This window comes from Heterocephalus glaber, unplaced genomic scaffold, assembly GCF_053883595.1.
Source record: "Heterocephalus glaber isolate CG9 unplaced genomic scaffold, H.glaber_assembly_v1.0 deba00000122, whole genome shotgun sequence".
Classification (NCBI taxonomy): domain Eukaryota; kingdom Metazoa; phylum Chordata; class Mammalia; order Rodentia; family Bathyergidae; genus Heterocephalus; species Heterocephalus glaber.
This window is the reverse complement of record NW_028258138.1, coordinates 42,150,367-42,173,798: the sequence shown is the minus strand read 5'-3', so window position 1 is coordinate 42,173,798 and position 23,432 is coordinate 42,150,367. Positions and strand designations below refer to the sequence as shown.

The window sequence follows — 23,432 nt, the reverse complement described above, 5'->3', positions numbered from 1 at the left end:
TACTCTGAGTTTCTGACTCTTTCACTTTTCTGACTTTCTTAAATTAGTGTAAATTGTGAGTCCACCGAGGGAACGTATATGTGAACGTCTCTATGACTTATTTTTTAAACTATGTACTACATAATAGAATTTTGCTTCTGAAATGAGAAAAATAGCAAAAATTTTCCTTAAATGGAAAGATCTGAGAATTTTTACTATTTTAATTAGTTTCCTTGAATTTGGTGTTTTTATCTCAACAGAGAGCCTATGTGCAGTATTACATGAGTAAATATCAGAGAGAAGTGGCTAATGAAACCAATGTGAGGAAAACCATGAGCACTGTGGAACTCTAGTTCTTCCAGTTGTAAATCTTATCTTTGGAATAAAGTATGAGACATGTAGGAGAGAAAAGCCTAGTAAACTACTTGCCTAGTTATGTAACAGGAGGAAATGAGGATTAGTTTGAAGAACAAAGCTTCTGGAATTCTGCCTGTTCTCTCTAGGAGAGCTCTCTATAAAGAATGGAAGACATTGAGCAAAGTCATTCTGATAACTCTTAAACAATCTTTCTTTTTTGATATTGTATTCTCAAATACAATAAAAAATTAAGATTGTGCAACAATTGAGGTTATACATAAACAATTCAAATGGGGAATATGTTTGACTAGAAAAAGTAGTTAATTCCATCAGCTTGGCCCTTCTGATTTTCTTATAATTAGCCCCATCTTATGCTCATATACTTGACAGAGCAAAAGTGATTTGAGATGTTTCTTTTAAGGAGTATTAAGAAAATGTGTCATTATTCTGTTAATGTTCTGACAAGATTGTGTCCACTTTATTTATTTATTTATTTATTTTACCAAGATTACCAAATTATTTATTAAATGTCTTTCCTCCACAAGTAAGACTAACACTAGGATTTGTCAGAAGATCTAACTGAATTATATCCCTTATATATGAATTCAGCTGAATCACTGTGTCTGGAATCTGTTCATCATAAAACTCAGGTCTGGCACATAATTCCTTTTTGTTATCCACAGCTGTGTGTCCCTCCTCTAAGACTCCAGAACAGAGACCATAATGTGCTAGTGCAACATGGCAGTCACTGTTATCCCCCAAAAGAAAAGTAATTAATTTATTTGATGACATATTTATTTGGATGATTATTTACTGGTAATTAGCATTTCTACAATTTTTTAAAAAGACAACCATTTGAAGTGACAATACATATCAGGCTAGTAGAAAAAAGTTGAAACAAAGCCCTCTCTTTTGATCTCACAAAGTCACGCAGACAAGAGAAGGTAAGTATATCTGATTTGTCCCAATCAGGCTTCTTGGAATTAACAAAATTTCTTTTCTCTTGGCTCATCATAGAAAGAAGTTCTTTGAAGCCTGCTGCTAAACTTGTTTCCCTTTGAAAAAGTAAATTTCAAGGCATGATAGTGCAAGAGGTAAGTTTTTGATTTATAGAACATTTATAGACTAATTGTGCTTAGTCTCTAATTTCCAATTTATTTTAAAGAACAGAAACTACACTGATAAAGTTTCACTTTTCCCAAATTTATCAGTACATCCATGAACCGCATCAGAATTAGGACAATTTGATTATTTTAATGATTTTGTTGTGAAACCTGCACACTGCGTCAGAAGGTAAGACCAGCAGACACTCTTACAAGTTCTGTGCACAAGGACTTTCCTCTTGGGAGCCAAGGCATCTGAAAAAGCAGTTCTCCCCCCAGATTGAGTCCTCAACCAACTCTCAATAAGCAATTCTGAAAAACAGTCCTAGGTAAAGAGTTTCTTTTGTTCAGCTAACTCTGGGAGGTCTGAGTGTTTCTGGGGTCCTCATCAGGTTGTGTCGTGGGTCGCGAACCCTTTGAATGTGAGAATTCACTATTAGAGGGCTCTGTAGGGTCAATCAAATTTTCATAATCACTGTCATCTGATTCCTCACCACTGTCTCCAACTGCTCTTTGGGAAGGAAGGTCTGCTCCACTTCCGGGATACTTGAGTCCGGCACTGGTGGAAGTGTAACTGGATGAGTCCACGGCTTGAGGTCGAGGCATAAAAACACTCCTTTCCATGTGAGAGTGGCTCAGAGTACTTTCTTGATTTTTTGGGTGAAAATCAGAGTAAGGAGGAGGATGATCAAAAGGTTCTGCATCTCCAAATATACTTCTACCTTCAGCTGTAAACCCAGAATAGGGCATCTGAGGACTGAATACCGATTCCAGACTTTCAGATGGTATCTGTCTGCTTAACATAACCTGCTGCAATCTTCTTTCTTGTTCTTCACTTTTCCTCTGAGTGATCTGTCTTCTTAATTTATTCACTTCTGCCTGACAAGATTCAACAACTCACTCACTCTTTTCTACATCTGCACACACTGCCTGTACTTTCTCCTGAGATGGATTCTAAACCCGATAAATTGCCCTGATGTCTTTCATTACTCCATCCTTGTCAAAGAAGTCAGTACCATGTTCTTTAATAACTTTGGCATAACTCTTAGAAGTATTTGGCACTGAAGACACTTTGTACTCTTGCTGGCTAGTATTGCCTAGATTGGGAATAGTAAGTGATATCCTTTGATTATACCCGCGGTTTGGTCTAAAGAGAACATATTATAAAGCATGAGTGGAATTGTTGGCGGTGGAGATGAAGCTGAAGAGAAGGAAGACGAGATCGGGCACACCAAGGATGCGGGTGAGCTTCTTACGGATAACCTGCTCTCTCTATGATATCTGTTGTTGTGTGTTTCGCCGGAATCTGTACCATCCAGTAACTTTCTTTCTCCGATCTTTAAGAATTCTGTCCAGACTCTCTTCGTTAACTTTACTTGCGTTGTCATAAAAACTAAAAAGTTTTGAACAAGGCTGATGGTTATGGATTTCAGTAACTTGCAGGAATACCGTGTTGCTAATTTGTGAGTCACTGACGCTAAAGGTTTCCTCCTGTCTTACCTCTCCCAGTAAAAATCCTTCGCGGTCCGTGTTGCTGTTGGCGCTGTGGAAACACACAGCGCTAAAGGGGTAGCCCTAAATGGAAGGCGCCATGATGGAAATCTCCAACCTTGTGTCCACTTTAAAATTCATTAGCTCTTTTACTTGTTGAAAAGGAAGTGTTAATTTAGGTTCCAGTATACCTTTGGAAGTGCTCCCTACTCTCTGAGAATTGACAACTTCAACCTGTTATGTGCTTCATAATAGTCTGTATCTTTTAGAGGAGTTCAAATTCCCTAGCTTTTTCCAATTTCATCTAAGGTAAGTCTTGAAGGGTGAGTAGCACTTTGGCTGAATTGAAGAGTAGACCATCAAACACAGGAAAGCATGTAGAAAGATGTAGCATTGAAAATAAAGTCTAACATCTAAAAAGTAATAAACATAAATACTCAAATTTTAAGAAAACGGAATATCAAAGTAGTGATTATTCAGAGAAAAAATTTAAAGTTGAGTTCCTCACCAAGACCAATATATTGAGGTGGGAATGGTCAGTCAATTACAGCATGACCATGACCTGCTAATACTGTCTGAGCACAGAAGTTTCTGCTGCTGCTTTAAAATAGCCATAGCTTCTTGTTAAAACTATTTCTGAAGAAACTGGGAAAGTATCTCTCCCCTGCATTGTTGCCAGTGGCCCAATTATCGTGGTGTGAGAGTTGATTTTGATTGTTAACTTGATCGGCTTGAGAGACACCTAGGAGATTAGCAAAACACTTTTGAGTGGTGTGTGAATGGTTGTGGTGGAATAATAACCTTGGGAACTGTGTCTGGTACCTGGCCTCTTCTTCTCTGGTTCTTCCCTTCTCTTTCTAGTCCTGGCTGCCAATGAAATGAGTAGCTTTCCTCTGCTACACCCATCCTGCACAATGTTTATGTCTAGGACCATGGACTGAAACCTCTGAAACCATTGTCATAGCCAACCTCACCTTTCCCTCTCTTGACTTTGACCTTCTTTGTCCCCAGAACAGAACACAAAAATGCCACATATACTTGTTCACATTAAAAATCAGACATTCAAAGTGATCGCTTGGTTTCCAGTTCAGCAAAAAGCAAGATCATGGATATCACTTTTAGCTAAATGGAGACATCCTGCTAAAGTAGCAACACTAGAGATTTTTAATCTCATGCAATCATGGATTATCAAGAAAGATATCCTTTAATTTAATCTACCAGAGTGCATCTCAAACTATCATGTGCATATTTATCACAAAAAGAGGTCTATTGAAATGTAGTTCCAGAGCTAGTGTTATGGGGACAGGATGCTAAAACTTCACAATTCTGAAAGGCTCCTGAATGTTTTGCAAGTTGCTTGTCTGTAGCCCATGTTGTAAGAAACTAAGCTCTATTTTAGTTAATTCTCTCAGAGTACAGTTGAAGAAAACAGGTCACAGGCATTTATTTAGTAGAAAGCAATGAGCTCAGTGCTGCTGACATTAAATTAATGAGGAAATCAGGATTAGGAGAATCAACTTTCCTAGCTGTCATTCCTCCACATGCAGCAGAAACATCAGTAATGATTACCCTCCACTTTGGAGTTTAGACAGACACCTGTGCCACTCACCAAAGGCAAAACTCCCCAATGAAAGTAACGGACTCCAGGACAAATGGAGCAATGTATGCTAATATTGGTGTTTTTCTCAGTAATTAAAGTTAATTAGCTATTATTTTGCCAGTCATTCATGATACTGTGCATGTGGGAATTCATTACTCCTTTGTAAATGTGTATATGAAAATTTGTATTGATAAATGCTTTATGGGATGTAGTTTCATATTCTTTATTAATGAGCCAACTATAAAAATAAACTATTTTCCTTTCTAAAAATATTTGAATGCATAATGTTATTATAAAATTTATTTACTTATTTGGTTTTTCTGAGACAGGGTCTCATTTTGTAGTGCAAGCTGGCCTTGCGCTCACTACATAGCCCAAGCTGGCCTTGAACTTGTGGCAGTTCTCCTGTTTCAGCCTCCCAAGTGCTGGGATTACAGGCATGTTTCACCATGCCTGGCCTAGAATTTGTTTTATATACATATATAATTTTTCTAGACATAAACTACTTGTCTGAACAATAAACCTTTTTCATTCATCTGTTGTCTTAAAAATGTTCTAAGTAGAGATATTAATTAACCTTAAATTTGAGAGAGTAAAAAAAAGATGGGTGTTGAAAATTGGTAAGATCAGCAACACTAGATGTGAGGATTGCCCCCTCCCAATGCAGCATCTGGCCACCAACTCATACCTGGATTTCTTTATATTTCCTCCTTTCCTAGCCCGTCCTTTTTTTTTTTTTTTTTTTAATGCTGTTGCTCAAGTTTAAACAACTGCTGTCAAGGAAGCAGATGGACTCTACTCCAGGCTGGGGAAGAGCCAGCAAGACAATGCGAGGTGCTCCCTTCTGACCCGAGGGAAGCTGCAAACGTGATCAAAAGGGATTTTTCTCTCCAGGGAGGAGAGATAATGCAGCCTTATTTCTGGCTTAAAATTTTTTACCCAAGGTGGTCAGTTCAGCTGTGGTTTGTATGGAGTCCTCTGGAGGATGTGCTGAACTCATCAACTCTGAATCTCCTGGAATGTCTCCTGGGATTAAATCACTGGCCAGAGGGAAAAAAGAAGTAGCTGTTTCCAGCAATTTACAGTACTCCCGAATAGGAGAAGGAAGATGTGTGGAGACATTTTAGCTCAGCAGGATCCTCAACTGAAGATTTCAGAGAAGTTTCCATTGCTGGTGACTTCATCTTGTGATTTTGCATCTAAATGAGTGCTCCACCATCTGAAACCATTCAGGAATACTCAATTCATTCAGAGAGGGAAATTCCTCTTGTGTTAAACAGCAACATGTAATATTTATTCAAATCTGAAAATATATTTCAAAGTTAATATCTGATTCCAGAAAAAGCTAAATGTGGAGCCAGAAATTCAGGCTATGAATACATATATTCCATTCATAAATCTCCAAGAGAAGTGACTAAACAGCTCTTCCCTTCCATCTCAAAAGTTTGAGAGGGCTATAAAAATAGAAATATATTAACTATATGTTAAAATGTACAAGTTAAAATGTTTAAGCACACATAGCCCTAGGTTAAATCAAGCACAGGGCCTAATGTAGAGTATAAAATACTCAACACATACTTTCTCTTTTATGAGAGAATATATTTTGGTAGAGGAATTCATTCAACATTTACTCCTTTAGCCACGATGTATGAAAAACACAACAAAGAGGAATTGGTAATGGCTATGAAAAAACAAAGATATAGTACTGGCTTATGAGTTTGGATCCAAGGAACTTTTTAACCATGTAGAATCTCTGTAAATAATAAACCTCTGCAGAACAATGGGAAAATTGCCTGGATAAAAATAGAATAAAATTAATCTATTATATAGGTATATGAACATAAATAATATTATAATTAGTGAAAATTTAGAGGTTTATTGTTATTAGTTTAGATAGTCTATATAATGGTAAAGATTTTTCACGTGGAATTTCTTACATGTTTTAATACAGTGAAGCTATTTTGTGACTGAATATATCAAATTCTTGTTTACCAATGACTTAATGTATAAAATCGAGATAATTGTCTACCAATACATTGCAGAATCCATGCTAATATTAACTGTTTGATTTAATTATCTTTTCACTAAGTCTATAAAATAATGCAACTCAAGAGTCAAGAATTAGTATGATTAGAGTCCTAAATAAATCCTCAGACAAATATTGAGTAATAGAGAGTTGTTGTTTTTAAGGAAAGTATAATTTGATTATTTTCAGGTTTAGCACTGCTTTTCTAGTTAATGGAAAGTTCCATCATTCTTTAATTTTTTTTTTTTTTATTCATAGCGGCTTCACACATTTAAATTACTTGCCTAACCCTTGAGGACATTTGAGTTTGCAATGTGGCTTTATAATCTGACTTCAAATGTTATATTTCCCTTGATATTGAACAGTCTTTAAAAGTGACACAATACATCTTTAATTTTCTCTAGCACCAATTATCACAGTTTCTTAAGTAAATGAATATTTCTTTTATTTATTCAACTCACAAATACTTGTACCTGTTCTGTACCAGCAATATATTCACCAATGGACTTAACTGGGAACAAGTCAAGCTCAAACTCCACTCTCATGATTGTTAAGGATGAAGTTAAAAAGAATTTGTTTATTGATCAATAAAATGTTGTTGTATAAAAACTTTTGCCATCATAACTTAGAATATTAAAGGATTACTATTCTTTTCTAAGTAGAGATAATAAAAATATTTCAGGGTAATAAGCTTAATTTTGTTCCCCCCAATTCATATATTGGATTTCTAATCCTCTGTGCACAGACTGTGGTTGTATTTGGAGACAGTCTTTAAAGTGTAATTACGATAAGCAGTCACGTGGGCGGATGCTATTTCAGTGTAACTGATGTCTTTATAAAAAGAAGTTTGGACACAGGAAGGATCACTTGAAGACACTAAAAAATATGATTGTCTACAAGCCAAGCATTGAATTTCTCAAAAGAAACCAACATTACTAATACCTTGATCTTAAGAATTTCTAGCTTCTAGAACTGTGAAGATACAAATTCTTACTATTAAAGCAAGGTAGTCTATGGTACATTTTTGGTAAGAGCTAAAACAATGCTTTCTTTTTAATATGAATAACTTTAGATTTAATGAGTAAGTCTGAATTTTTATATAAAACAAAAGTATACTACACTGGCAATTAATAAAGCAGTGACTTTCCACATCATTGGTAAGTGGTGGTGACCAAATATGAAGAAGTGATTTTTGTTTTTTAATTGTCTCCTTTGCCCTTAACCTGTATGGCAGCAAAGGCTTTCATTTTTGTGATTATCCAGGCCTAGAGATTCAGGACAGAAACTAACATAGATAAAAATAATTCCTTGAGTTTGTGAGCATAAATAGATAGAAACATTTGAATTAACATTTCATTTCTAAAATCTTATAGTAAAAACATAGACACATATACAAAGATTTAACCTGAAGAATTGATTATCTAAACAAATAACAAAATTAAAGTAACCTAGATGCATTCCATTAAATATTGTGTACCATTATTTGATTGAAAAATATTTTAAATATACATTTAAAATAAAAAGATGGTGCAAGATATGTTCTTGATTTTTGAAAAAGCAATATAAAACAAGATTAATATGCAGTAAATGGCAAGAAATTGATGTACCAAAATATACAGTGGTAATTGTTTCTGAATGATCATATAAGAATTTTTTTCTTTAATCATTCATCTATATTATATAATAATTCTTCAATAAGTGAGTTATTTTGAAATAAAAAGTAGTTCCAAAAATTTTTCTAATGTCAAGTTTTAAGTGCTATATGTCAAATTTTTGATTATATAATTTGAGTAGTTCAGTCAGTGGAAATTTTTTATTAAGGCAATTTCATTTTCAAAATACTATAGATGTAATAGCTTTGAACGTTTAAAGTCATAACTTCTAAATTCTGATTAAAAGCCAATGTATTCTTCATTGTTACGTGCTAGAATACTTTTGGAAATCCCGAGATGAATATACCAGTAAGAGTAAAAAGGCGTGATTCTATAATGAAGTAGTTAGCGTGAATTTTTGGTTTTGGTAAAGAAACACATGTGGATAATTTTACTTCCATGTTAGCTTTTTATTGAGTTAATACTCATGTTCAAATATTGATTCGTTTTGTTAAAAGAGGTCATTATGCAGCAGGATGTTACATGCATTCGCTGAATATATAATTGTGTTAGACATTAATTCATTAAATATATATTCATCCAGCACCTTCCATATTCTGGAAAATGAACAAAAGGGAAGTTGAAGACACGATCCCTGCCCATTATAACCTATACTTATGAGGTAAAAAGCTAATAACATATCCACAACTGGATGTGTTTGTCCCAACTTACATAATGGATATATCATTTGTAGCCAAATTGCCTGTTACAATCTATTTCATTCAGAGATATTTATGTTGCAATCATTTGTATCTGTCTTTCTTCCCGCATATGATCTATTTAATCATTTTACAAAAATACTTTGGCCTCCAACTAAATTCAACAAATATTTACTGACCAAAATATTCTGCTACTATTTCAGGAGGTATAACACAAATATTCATATAATCAAAATAAGTCATAGAATATGAAAATATGAGGTATTAAAGGAATTCATAGGAGAAAAAATGTAATCATATTTAAAAATGTGTGAGCCGGGTGTGGTGGTGCATGCCTGTAATCCCAGCACTCGGGAGGCTGAGGCAGGAGAATTTCCATGAGTTCAAGGCCAGGCTGTGATACACAGTGAGTTCAGAGTCAGCCTGAATTATAAAGTGAGACACTGTCTCAAAAAAAGAATGTGTGGAAAGACATCTGAACTTTGAAGGATGGATTAATATGTCAGTAGCCAAACTGTGGAGCGAATGATATTAATAGACTGAAAGACAAGGGAATTTGGGACAAGCTCTAGGTAAAATGAACAGCCTATTTTGGTGAGAGAACAGAATGAAACTAGAGAAGGCTTGGGAAAGAAGATTGGAAATATAAGTAGGAAAAACATGACAGCATCATGAGTGCCCCAGGAGTATTTTTGGTGTGCAGAATAGAAGAAATGGAGAAGCAGAAAAAAACTTGAGACACAAAATGATTATGTAGACCTATATTTTAGAAAGACTAATTTGATATCATTTTAAATAAGGATGAATTTGTGACAAGATAACTTAAAGTAGTACTGTATACCTTCAGTATGAATTATAACTGTGAGAAAATTTACCCAGTTTTCTAAACAAAATCAGATTTAACTTTCAAACCTGTAGCTATGATAAATTAATTGATACAATTTTATTGAGAATACTTTTATCAAGAAATATTCACTTTAAAAACTGTCTTTTATAAAGTATAGATTTTTATATTAAATTTAAAGCAAATTAAATGTACCATGAGGTAAAATCAATTTGACAATTGTTTAGCACTACATTTGTGGAGCAATTTGAGAAGTACAAAAATGATAGAAGCATGATCCCTGTTTTAAATTTCAGGCTTCTGTATAGCATGCAATTATTTTGTGTAATTTAAAATGAATATTTATCCTAATTTTGAGATTCCCCAAATGTAAGTTCAACATTACCTGGAGAATAAAGATTCAAATACTTTTAAAAAATCTTGCAGATCACTACTTAAATATCTTATTAAACTACACATGAGACTCAATGAATTCAAGTAAAATACAAATGGCTAATTAATATCTGCCTCTCTCATTCATTTTCAATAAAAAAGCAATAAACTTGGCAGTGCTTGAAAGAATAGTGCAAAGTTTTCTTTTCTATTTAGAAAGTGACCATGGTAAAGTTCCTCTTGTCTTACCTTATATGTCTTGGTTCTGTGTTTGTTGCATAATTTGATGGCCATGTGTTACATGTAAGGGCAAAGGCAGTCATTTCACAAATATTTTATTTTTAAAATTTCATTTTTTGATTAAAATCTAATGAATACCTTCTATTAAATCTATAAAACCTGAATATTCTAGAAAAAGCAAAATTGGAAATACAAATGCAGAGAGCTATACATTATGTTTTAAGCAAATTCTATGTCATTCTTTAGGCTACCCATGTATAAAATAAAACACCATTGCTTATTCCTAACTGGCATTTCAAGGGTCTTGAAATTTTTCAAAATAATCCTTTCATTAGAATATGGAATTGGACAGGAAATCAGTAAATAATTGTTGAAATCAACAGCGGACTATATTTGAATATGTTTTTCTATTATTTTGAATATGTAACAATGGAACATAAGTGTTTTTTAAAATAATTCATTCATAGCTACTTCTCAAACTTATATCATGTAAAATATAACATCGCTATAATTAATTGTACAAAAGTTAGAAAAATTGAGACAACTGAAAAAATATACATAGTACCATACCATCTAAATATTTAAACATCATTCACAATTTAGTTAATGTGTCTTTTGTATGCATAAAATATTTTTAAAATGTTTAGCACAATCTACATAATTTTATAACTTTTTCCATACAATGTCTTATAAAATTAAAAATTATTAATGACTATTATTGTACAATATTATCAGGTACTATTCAAAGACTTGCTATCTAATGACTATTCAGAATGCCATTATCACGGATATATTATTTTATTTAAATTTTCTGAAATTCTTGGATTTCCTTATTATAAATTTTCTCTACTAAAAGTAATAATTTCTCTATAAATAACTTTTTGGTTCTATGTATATATTCTAAATTATTAAAGGCACAATTTTTGAGCCAAAGATTATATACATTCAGAACAAATGGTAAATATTTTCAAAGAAAATTCCAAAAATTTGTATCAATTTATAGCATTTGAACAGAGAATGAAAATGATTCCTAACACTAGTCATTTTAGAACCCCATTAATTTTATATTAAAAAAATGTTTTTATGACATTCTACTTTTCATTTTGTGATTATTAATGCTAAAAACTTTTAATATGCTCATAGCTAACTTATATTTTTACTTTTGTGAATTTTCTTTTAATATCTTTGCATATTTTTTCTGTACAGGGATGTTTTCTTCTTAAACATTTTCATGTCACAAAAAAATTAATAGCACTACTTATCTGCTACATGTGTTGAATTCTTTTCCAGTTCATTAATGATTTTTACTAGATTTTGACATTATTTTTTATTTCAATTTTAGGTTTCATTTGTAAGTAGTTAAATATGTATCTTTGGCTCTTGCCATTTTTGAGTAATATTTTTGCTTATATTCTTAGATGAGTTTACAGTTAAATGCTAATTTAGTCCTTTCAATTAAACATATTTATGGCATGAATTCTAAGTACCCATAGTAGTGATAAAATAATAAATGTAATAAAAATAGAATCATAATATTGGTTATCCAATAGTCTGTATGCCAGGGCTGAGTCCTGAACTCATAATCTTGCTCAGATCCATAGCCTTAGCATAATTCCTACAATGTTTTCAGTCTCTATGTCTTGGTTGCATCTTGATTGGTGCTTTAGTTTCTCTAGGAAGATGAAGTGCTAAACTAAATGATAACTTTCTTGGCAAGGATCCTAATACTTCTTTCATTCTTCAACTCACTTCAAACATAGAATAGCCAATGAGCAAAATCCAGTGATAGATGGATGGTAATGTTGTATTTAAACATGTAGCGCTAGCATGGTCCAAGTTTTCTTTCATATCAGCCACTGATTCAAATTTCCACACTCTTAATATCACAGAAAATTGCCACTCACTGTCTCCGGCTTCTGGACTTGACTATTATCTTGTCAGGTAACATTCTTGAATCAGAAACCTACCTTGAATAATGTGTCTGATTCAAGGCTATGTTTTAATTAGTTTCCAGAACAAGAGTGTTACTTATATATGCTTTTAAGAATGAGTCACAGTGCAACACTCAGTAAGGGATTCTGAGTGCATTAAGGAATTTAGGAATATCAAGACATCTTTGTTCTTGTCCCTGTACAAAATAGTTGGCTTTCAAATGCTAATCTTTTCAGCAACTATACTTTTCTCTACCCCAGCTTTGTTGGTGCTTTCTTTCTCACAAAACCGTAAACTTTTCAAGTCATTTAACTCTGCCATCTATTAATGATTCTCATTGCAGTTCTGACTAAAAGCAGACAGCAGAATCCACCCTACAATGTGAACATTGGGTTGCATTGAAATGTCTTCTGTCACAATGATTAGTAAACTACCCTTAATCTCAGTCTCTGGAAAGTTTCAAGACATAGGAAAAATATAGACAAATTTTCTGCCAGAGCATCACATACATGGGCCCTAGACCAAATTCCAATGGAGTCCTTGTTCCCAACTGAAACCTCTTGAGTGTGGCCTTCACTGCATGCATTCTCATCAACATTTGGTTCTTCTGAGCTCTGACCATTATCACACATGAAACATTAGTCAAAGAATTCTAGGGTATTTCTAGACTGCATTTTCAAATCTTTAAAACTGATTTTCAGAAGGAAAAGACTTCTAAATCACATGATCAGGTACAACTACAAATACTGCTGCACTTCCAATACTAATTTTCTGTATTAGTCATTTTCCATCCCTTGTACATTATACCCAAGATACACAATTTAAAGGAAGAAAGGTTTATTTTGACTAATGGCTTTCAGTGGATTCAGCCCATAGTTGGTTGCTTGCAAGGGAAAAGTACATTGCAGAGCTACATGGCTGAGGAAAACTGCTCACTCCATGGCCAACAGGAAGAAAATAAAAAAAGAAGAAGCAGCGGAGAAGTGTATACACTTCCAAGTCATTTTCCTAGGGCCCACATCTTCTGACTAGGACCCAAATCTGACCATGAGACTTTTATGGGATATTTTAAATTTAATCCAAAGTGTAGACCTAACAGGACATCAAGTGGATTGCCAAGATGTTTGGAAAAAATATCTAAAAGAATGTATTTATCATTAACAGTAAAAAGTAAGAGTTGAACTAACAATTTTTAGAAGGAAAATTATGAATTTATTTTTGGACATGTTAAGATTGAAAAATGACTATATAGTTGAATGGTTGTGTCCTTCCAAAACTCATGTGTTAAGACTTAATTGGATAGGGGCCTGGGATTTAGCTCAGTGATTCTGCCACCAGCCCTGCAAGTACAAGGACCCAAGTTTGATAGCCGGTACCAAAAAAACAAACAAACAAACAAAAAAAACAAAGAAAGAAAAAAAGACTTAGTTGGAAAGGTGATAAGGAAAGAAGTGGAGACTTTGGGTGGTGATTAGGTTATGAGGTTGGAAGTTTCATAAATGGGAAAATGTCCTCATAAAAGAGGCCCTGGTGTATCTCTAGCCCCTATCCAATATAATGTGACATGGCTAAAAGATGCCACTTGTGTGTCAGAGAGAAGACCCTCACCAGACACTGAATCTATTAGTGTCTTGAACTCAGATTTCCTAATCTCCAGATATGATGAAGTTTATACTGTTTATAAGCCACCCAGTTTATAATATTTTGTTATAATCATAATAATTTATTGGATAATAAGTTAGATATATAAATTTGGAATTTAGGCGTGCACTGAATTAAAATATATTTGTGAATCATCATTATATGAATTATATTTATACAATTATGTGCATGATTGGATAAATCACTTAATCAGTAAGTATAAAGTGAAATCAAGTTCCATGAGTAAATTCTCAGGCAAAGGAGCTATAGCCCATGAAGAAATGGTATTTTTGATGTAAGTGAGGAATGAAGAAGCTATGAGAAAAAAGCATTCCAGGACTGATGAGTTGTTATGGCTTGTGTTTAGATGTCCCTTCAAGGCTTTCAGAGATGGATGGATCTAGGGATTATATTACTGGGATAAAGTGGATACTGGGATTAAGAGTGTGTGATTACTAAATTAGTTAACTAATTGGTTTTTTATAGTTCTAGGTGTGAATAGTGAGAAGGCCCACCCTGGGTGTGGGTGGCACCGCCTACAGGGCAGATAGCCTGGATGGATGTAAAGGGACAGAAAGAAGGCAGGCCTGCTGCTGACATTGCTTACTTTCTGCTTCCTTGGTACTTCACTGCTTTGCTGTCATCTGCCCACCGTGAAGTATTTGTCCTCTGCCATGCCACCCTGCCTTGGAGCCAGCCAACTATGAACTGAACCTCTAAAAACTAAGAACTACAATAAACCTTTTCTCTTTTAACTTTGGGTGTCAGGTATTTTGTCTCAGGAATAAGAAAAGTAATTAAGATATGAGTGATCGCCTGTATTAAGTGTTAGGAATAATTCAATTACTTGAACCTTTGCTAATGAAATTTTATTGCCATAGAGAAAAATATCCATGGATTCACAATCAGTGACAATGATTTACATAATTCACATGAAAACATTTAGTAATCTATTAAATATCATACAAATGCAAGGAATTATCAGCAGACATTTTTCATCATCAAGCCTAGAATTACTTTTAATAATTATTTATGAAAGTCAGCAATGTACTGTTATCACTCCAGAAAAGCTACTTTTTTGGTGGACACTTAAATACATATAACAAAATGTGTTATGGCACAAAGCTTTGTTAGGAAACCATTTATTTTATTATGTTAATTAAAGAAATGATTTCGATTTCAGTGAAAATACCTTTTTCTTTAAAAGATTTTCATGAGGTTAACAAACCCAGTAGTTTTAATTTTAAACAGCTCTGCAAAAGTTCTTTAATAAGAGTCTCACAGCAGATGTTCACATAATATAAAATGTGTCTAATAGCTAAACATTAACAAAACACAATCCATTAACTTGATGTTTTCTTTGATTAACAAACACATTCTCATAATATAATAAATTACTGTGATTTTATTGTTACAAATGCATACAAATTTTTCTCTATGTATGTGGGCAACAAGGAAGAAAGAAAATAATCAATTAGAAGTCTTGGTCGAAAAACTAGCCTCTCCTGATTTACATACATTATTTTAGTTTTTAAAAACTATTTTTCCTATGATTTCCTTTGTTAGTCCAAATGTGAGTCCCACTTTAAGAAATATTAGTTTAAGTGTAAAAATCATTGCTTCTATTTTGAATTTTTTTGCATGGAAAGGGCACATATTACTCATGTTTAAAATTGTTTTTAATGATACTAAAAATAATTCATTTTAATGAAAGATTTGGAAATCTTCTTGCACACAATAATATGGTGTTTTGGGAAAAGCATATGGACCTCTTTGTATGCATGTTAATTTCCTAGGTCTGCTATAACAAATTCTATAAACTGGATGGCTTCAAAATGAAATTTATTGACTCATGGTTCTGGAAACAAGAAGTTCAAAAATCATACTTTTTTTTTTGGTACTGGGGATCGAACTCTGGTCCTTGCACTTGAGCAGCAGGCAGCAAAACCACTAAGTTAAATCCCCAGCCCAAAATCATACTTTTTAAATGACTCCTGAAAATAATCCTTCTTTACCACTTTCTGAATTAGGAGGTGGTTGTCAGTCTCTGGTGTTACTTGGATTTCAGCTATAGGATTCCAGTGTCTGCTCTGTCATCACATGGCATTCTCCTTATGAATATTTGAGACTTTTCTCATAAAGACACTAGTCATATTGAATTAATGCTCACCCTAATTGGGTAATACTTCATCTTAATTTGATTACATCTTTATGGATCCTATTTTCAATTAACCCACATTCAAAGAATACTAGAAATACCAGAAATACTTCAATATCTTTTTTGAGACTTTGATGGCATATACATAATGGTATGTATATTGTTGAATATGTAAAGGGCCAGTTGTAGGGCTAATATGCCCTTTCAGTCAAAACTAGAGCACAAGAAGCTTTTGATTTGCTTGAAATCCTAGGTAAACACTGAAAGGTGGCTCAGAATGTTTGAGCAGTAAGAGTCAGAAGTAGTGTCAAGCATGAGTCTTGGGCAGTCAGCTCTAACCTCCATTTTATCGACTGTGAGATAGAATAATTTTCTTTTTATTTGTAAACAATAATAAATTCACAAAAGTTGGAAAGACATTATAAGAGGTCTAATATGCCATTCACTCAATTTTCCTCAAAGATTACATCATGCCTTAATTTGGTACCATATCAAAACTGGGTGTTAAGTTCTATGACATTTGGTCTTATATGTAGAATCTTATAATCATCAATACAATCAAGATATAAACTATGTCCTCACCACAATTATCTCCCTCATGCTACTGTTATATATTCACACTACCTAGCTCACTATTACAGAATTGTAAAACCTCCTGTACTTCCAAACAAATGACATTTACTTAAAGCTCTCTCTCTCTCTCTCTCTCTCTCTCTCTCACACACACACACACACACACACACACACACACACACACACACACACTCCTAAGAAAAAGAAATTAAGAAATAAAAAGAAATGAGAGCATGCTCAAAGACCATTTTACAGTTAAAAAGATTGGATTTTGGTACTGACGGTCAGTAATCAAGTTTTACTAGGCCAATTCCTGGCCATATAGTTACGGAATGTTACTCAAATCCGGTCACTGTTTGATCATTGTTTTTTTTCTTTTTCTTTTTTCTTTGTTTTGGTACTGAGGATCGAACCCAGGTTCTTCGCTTGTGCAGCAGGCTGCGAAACCACTGAGCTAAATCCCTGGCCCTGTTTGATCATTTTCATTCTGGTTTGTAGAGTTATTGTGCATATGTGAAGTTGAATATAAAGCTCTAAAATCTAAAGTACATCTCCTCAATGTAATAGTCTTGGTAGTTGGCTAATGAGATACACCAAGGTATTGCATAACCACTCACCCAAACCCATGCAGTTCACACCTGGAGCCTAATGAAATTTTTTTTTTTTTGTACTGGGGATTAAACAATCAAATTCTTTTTATGTTGCCCATTCCCAACCATATCTCATTCTTACTTCCCTGGCAATTTCCAAAATCACACGTACTGTTATTTCTTGGAGATAAGCAAAGCTCATGATATTAATCTGCATGTAATATGTCAATGGAAAAGACTAATAATGCATATGGGTAATATTGGTTTGTTATTTTATCTTGCAAATGGTCAATATCCTTTAAATAATCAAACAAAAATCCTAGTTACTTTGCCTTACCAAATTTGTATTATGATGAAGGAGCTACATGGGTTGAAGCAGAGCATACAACTAGAAATCATGGGATTGGGACTATCTCCATCTAACAGTTAATCTATTTTGTTATTTCTATGGATCACCCAATAAGCCACCACTCCCAAAAGAGGAGTACTAATTCCTAATTATAATCTTCTCTGATTAGAAAATGTAAAAATTGAAGGTTCCTCTACAGACTATTGATTTTAAAATGATTAATTTATCTAACTAACCATGTGTTGTAGAGGAGAGAACACTTAACTTAAAATGCAAAACCATGAGACTTTTCAACATGGCTGAATAGAGGAGAAACCATGTTAGAGCTACTCAGAGAAAATAAACTATAAACACAGGTAACTGGAAGAAAGGGAAAGACATACATCCTGATGACATAATCAATCTGAAACAAGAGACTTGCAGATCAAACAAAATATGGGCAAAGAACTTCATAAAACAGCATACCAACCCAAAGGCTTTCCAGAGATGCTGCTACTGGTGCACAGTGCATAGAATAGGAATCACCATTCTGATATGTTTCTAAACATATTGCAAAAGTATGGCAAATTCAACCAACATGGGCTAGATCTTGGATATAAGGCACCCCATCCCTTTTCCCTTCCTGCAAACTGAATAAACTTCAGCCAGGCAACAAATTCTGCCAGCACACATAGGGATGAGTGACCAGGAAACTGATCCCTCCCTGACTGGCTGTCAGATTTTTTTTTTAACACCATAATGACTAACTGGAACCTCTAGTGATAACAAAGTTAGGACCCATAGTGGATAGTAAGTGGAAGAGTATACCCCTCCTACCCTGTGAGCAGTGGCTGGAGAGAAGGATACAGACCATTAAGGCAGGAGTCAAGCAGTATTGGGCCACCTATGGGGGAATGAGTGTGAAGATAGCACTCCCCCACCCTGAAATAAGCAATGTGAAAGGAGCCAACAAAATGGAACAGAGGAGATTGCACAAGGTCCAGGAGGAGCCAACTGTACATGTGAAGGAAAGTAATCTTGGACTGTCCCTGGCTGAGGGTGCCACAGCAACTAGGAGAGCTACACAGAGTCAAATAGGGTAAGGAGATGTGGATGGGCCCCCAAGGGATATCCAGAAAGCTGCTGGTGGAATACTAGCCCCAGCCCTCATATCTGGAGGCCAAGACCTGCCCTTTACCCAGTACTAAACCTGCTGCAGACTTGGTAGCAAAGATTTGGGCTCTGACTCAAACACTACCACAGAACTGTGGGCACCAGAGGAATTTTATTGCTTTTTTTCTTTTTTTCTCTCTTTGTTTATTTTGTATTCATTTATATGTCTGGTTTGTTGTTGTTGGTTTTTTAGATTTTTACTTTTATTTCTTGTTTTGTTTTGTTCATCTTGTTTCTCTATTTCCTCAACCCTTTTTCTTGATTTTTTGAGAGTTTCATGTGAATGGACAGTGTCTCAAGTCTTTCTGGTTCACTTTAATATTCCTTTGCTTTATCCTTCATTCTTTCTCTCCTGTCCTCTTCTCCTGTTTCCTAAAGTTTGGGTGATCATTCTTTGTCCTTCGACATTGCTTCTACAATAGTCCTCTTCATTTATGTCTCTGTTTTGACTTCTGTTTCTCTTACGCACCCTCCCCCTCCCAGGTAAAATCACTCTACTAAGGGGAAACTCAATCCATATAAGTACCTGGTTTATGTTGGGTTTTGTTATATAACTGTAGAGATTGCTCATATGGTTAAAGGCACCAAATTAATAGGTACCACAGTTTGTCAGTTGCTAGATTATGCTTGATGGTATTGTTATTGCTAATTGTATTGCTTTAACCAGGATGTCATACCTGTTGTAATCAGTTGTTCCCACTTGTATGAACACATGGTGATTGTCTAGGGTCATAACCATAACCATAGTGCAGTACCAAAGGACTCAATGCTGAGCCAAATAGCAACTTCTCATCTCTAATAAATTAGGAAGGTAGACTATTAAGATGGACACAAAGACCAAGAGCCAGCTATACCTAGAAGACATCTCTGAGAAATAGACATTTCCTAGGGAAACCTAAATACTAGTGATAAAACTATCTACCATAAGAAATGGTACAAGTATCAAAATAGAAAACAAATTAAAATGAAAACATAGAAAATGACAAGATGCAGGACAAAATACAACCTCAGACCTCTAGCCCATGCAGAACAAGCCTAGGGGTCAATGAGACAGAAGAAATCAGAAGCCACTCACCTGAATTTTCTGAAATGATAGCAGTAGAAATAAAAAGTAAATGCATAAGGATATAGAGAAAAACATATCAGAAATAATTTTTCAGGTAATAAAAAGAAATGATAAAAATGAAGGACTTGCTCAGTGAATATAGAATAGATACAGATTAAAAAAACAGAGGAATTTAGGAGAATGATGAAAACCATGAATGCCCAACCTAGGAAATGGAATCCATGAAACAGTTCAGTTATCCAGGGGATTAAAAACTCCATTGAAGGTATACTCAAACGTTTGAACCAAGATGAGGACAGAGTATCAGATCTGGAAGACAGGATTGTGGTTACCAATAATGAAAAGAAAGATTTCTTAAAAATACCAAAGGGCCATGAAAAATCAATCCAACAACTGCAAGAAAATGCAAAGAACAACATAAGATTGATTGGAGTCAAAGAGAAAGCAGAGTGCAATGCAAATGTCATAAAAAATCTGTTCATGGAAGTAATGGAAGAAAACTTAGCAGACATGGAAAAAGAATTTAATATACAAATAAGTAAGGCATATAGAACTCTAATTAGCTATGATCCAAATAAATCTACACCGAGGCATATAATAATCAAGATTCCAGAAACTCAACCCAAAAACATAATATTAAAATCTGTTAGAGAAAAGAAACAAACCACCTATAAAGAGCCCATCAGAATCACAGCAGATTTCTCAACTCAAACTGTTAAGGCAAGGAGAGCTCGGAGTAAAGTATTTCGTCTTGAAAGAAAACAACTTCCTACCCAGATTGATGTACCCTACAAAACTATCTTTCAAAATCACTAGAGAAATAAGATGCAGTTTTACAATTAAATGATAATACTGATACAACATACCAGAACTAATGAAATGCAATGAAAACAATCCTAAGTGGGAAATTTATAGCTGTGAACTCTCACATCAGTAAAACAGTGTGAGCTCAAATAAGTAACCTAATGTTGAGCTTCAAACTTCTAGGAAAAGAAGAACAAAAACTCAAAGGTCATATGAAAGAGGAAATTCTAAAGATCAGAGAAGAAATTAATACAATTGAGACTAACAAAACAATAAAAAGAATCAATGAATCAAAAAATTTATTCTTTGAAAGATTAAATAAAATTGATTAACCCTTAGCCAACATTATCAAAAAATGGAAAGAAAAGACTCAAATCTATGCAATTAAATTGGGAATGAAGAGGGTGAAATCACAATGGATGTTGCAGAAAATCAGAAGATCATCAATTCCTACTTCTAGAACCTTTATTCTAATAAGATGGAAAAAATGGAAGAAATGGACAAATTCCTAGATATATATGAATTACCAAAGCTGAATCAAAAAGATATAAACATACTAAATTACCCAATATCAGTCAGTAAAATTGAATATGTAATATAAAACCTACTAACAAAGAAAAGCCCAAATTTATGTATTCACTGCTGAATTCTACAAAAAATTTAGAGCAGATCTAATTCCATCAGTCCTCAAACTCTTTAATGAAATTGAAATGGAATCAATAGTCCCAAAGGCATACCTAGAAGCAAGTATTACTCTGTTACCAACACTAGAGAAGGTCCCAAACAAAAAAGAGAACTACAGACCAATCTCCCTAATGAAAAGTGATATAAAATTCCTCAACAAGATACTGGCACACAGAATGCAACATATCAAGAAGATTATATATCACAACCAAGTAAGTTCCATCTAAAGGATGCAGGTATAGTTCAACACATGCAAATCAATAAATGTAATACACTATGTCACCAGAGCCAAGGAAAAAAAATCAAACTATCATCTCAATAGTTGCAGAAAAAGCACTTGACAAAGTCCAACATGCATTCATAATAAAAACCTACAGAAAATGAGAATAGATGGTTATTATATTAATCTGATAAAAGCCATCTATGATAAACGAATAGCCAACATCATACTAAATGGTCAAAACCTGAAAGCTTTCACTGTAAAATCAGGAAAAAAAGAAGGAGGCCCTCTATCACCACTCCTATTCAATATAGGTCTGAATATTAGCTGGAGAAATTAGACAAGAGAAAGAAATAAAAGAAATACAGATAGGAAAGGAAGAAGTTAAACTATTATTATTTGCAAATAACATGATACTATACATAGAAGACCCCAAACCTCCACCTAAAGACTTTTTGATTTAATAACCAAATTCAGTCATGTAGGTGGATGCAAAGCCAACACTCAAAAATCAATCGTATTTCTGTATACAAATAACAAACTTACTGAGAGAGAAATTAGGAAACACATTCCTTTCACAATAGGATTGAAAAATGAAATACTTTAGAATCAATCTAACAAATCTAACAAAGTTTTTACATCAAAAACTAAATAATTGAAAATGTAAAATAGGAAGAAAAGGTCCAAAAGGGTAGGGGTAGTGGGAGAGACAGGGGAAAGGAAAGAAGGGAAAGGAAAAATGATGAGAAATGGAAAAAATGGAAATAAAGTCTTTGTAAATAGGGGAGGGTGGAGGGGGTGAAGGGAGGGCTAGGAATGGGGAAAAAATAAGAAACAAGATGCATTATGTAAAGGTACAATTGCCAATGAGAAATGTAATTATGTTGTATACCTACAATGTACCAATAAAAGAAAAAAAAACAAACAAACCCCCCAAAAAACTAAAGTACTCTGAAAAAGGAAATAAAAGGGGATATCAGAAAATGGAAAGGCATAACTTACTTGTGTGTAGGAAGAACCAACATAGTAAAAATGTCTATACTTCCAAAATTGTTATAAACATTTCATGAAATTCCAATCAAAATACCAATAGAATACCTCATAAAAACTACAGAAAACATTCCTAAAATTCATTTGGAACCAGAAAAGGCATAGAAGAGCAAAAATATTTCTCAGTAACAAAGGCAAGACAGGTGGTGTCACAACCCCTGACTTGAAAGTATACTGCAGAGATACTGTGATAAAAACAGCATGGTACTGGAAAGAAAAAACACTCAAGGATCAATGGAACAGATTAGAAGATGCAGAAGCAATTCCAAACACACTTAGCCACCTTGTCTTTGACAAAGGGACCAAGAAAGTTCACTGGAAGGAAGATAACCTCTTTGATAAATGGTGCTGGAAAAACTGGCTTTCCACATGCCAAAGACTAAAACTAAATACATGTCTTTCATTGTGCACAAAACTAAAATCAAAATAGGTCAAAGGTCTAAATACTAAGACAAATACACTAAATCTGCTGAGAGAATAGGTAGAACTCTTGAAGATGTAAGCAAAGGCAAAGACTTTGTGAACAAAACCTAATCCCACAGAACTATTACAAGGAATCAACAACTAGGATATAATCTTATTAAAAAGTTTTCGCATAGCAAAGGAAATCATCAACAAAGTGAAGAGACAACCAACAAAATGGGAAATGTTTTTTGCCAGTTCTTCAGTCAAAAGATTGATATCCACGGGCTGGGGATTCAGCTCAGCGGTTCCGGTGCCTGCTGCACAAGCCCAAGGTCCCAAGTTTGATCTCCGGTACAAAAAAGGAAAAGATTGATATCCAGAATATAAATAAATGAAAAAGATCAACTCACTCAAATTTAAAGTCCCAGTACAAAAATGGGCATCTGAGATGAATATACACTTCTCAAATGATAACATACAAACAG

At 34.1% G+C, this 23,432-nt stretch overlaps 1 pseudogene; it reads right to left on the bottom strand.

The window, feature by feature from the left end:
- Window positions 1-1,790: 1,790 nt before the first annotated feature.
- LOC101697545 (BRISC complex subunit Abraxas 2 pseudogene) lies at window positions 1,791-3,041 on the bottom strand (annotated as a pseudogene).
- Between the last annotated feature and the right edge of the window lie 20,391 nt (window positions 3,042-23,432).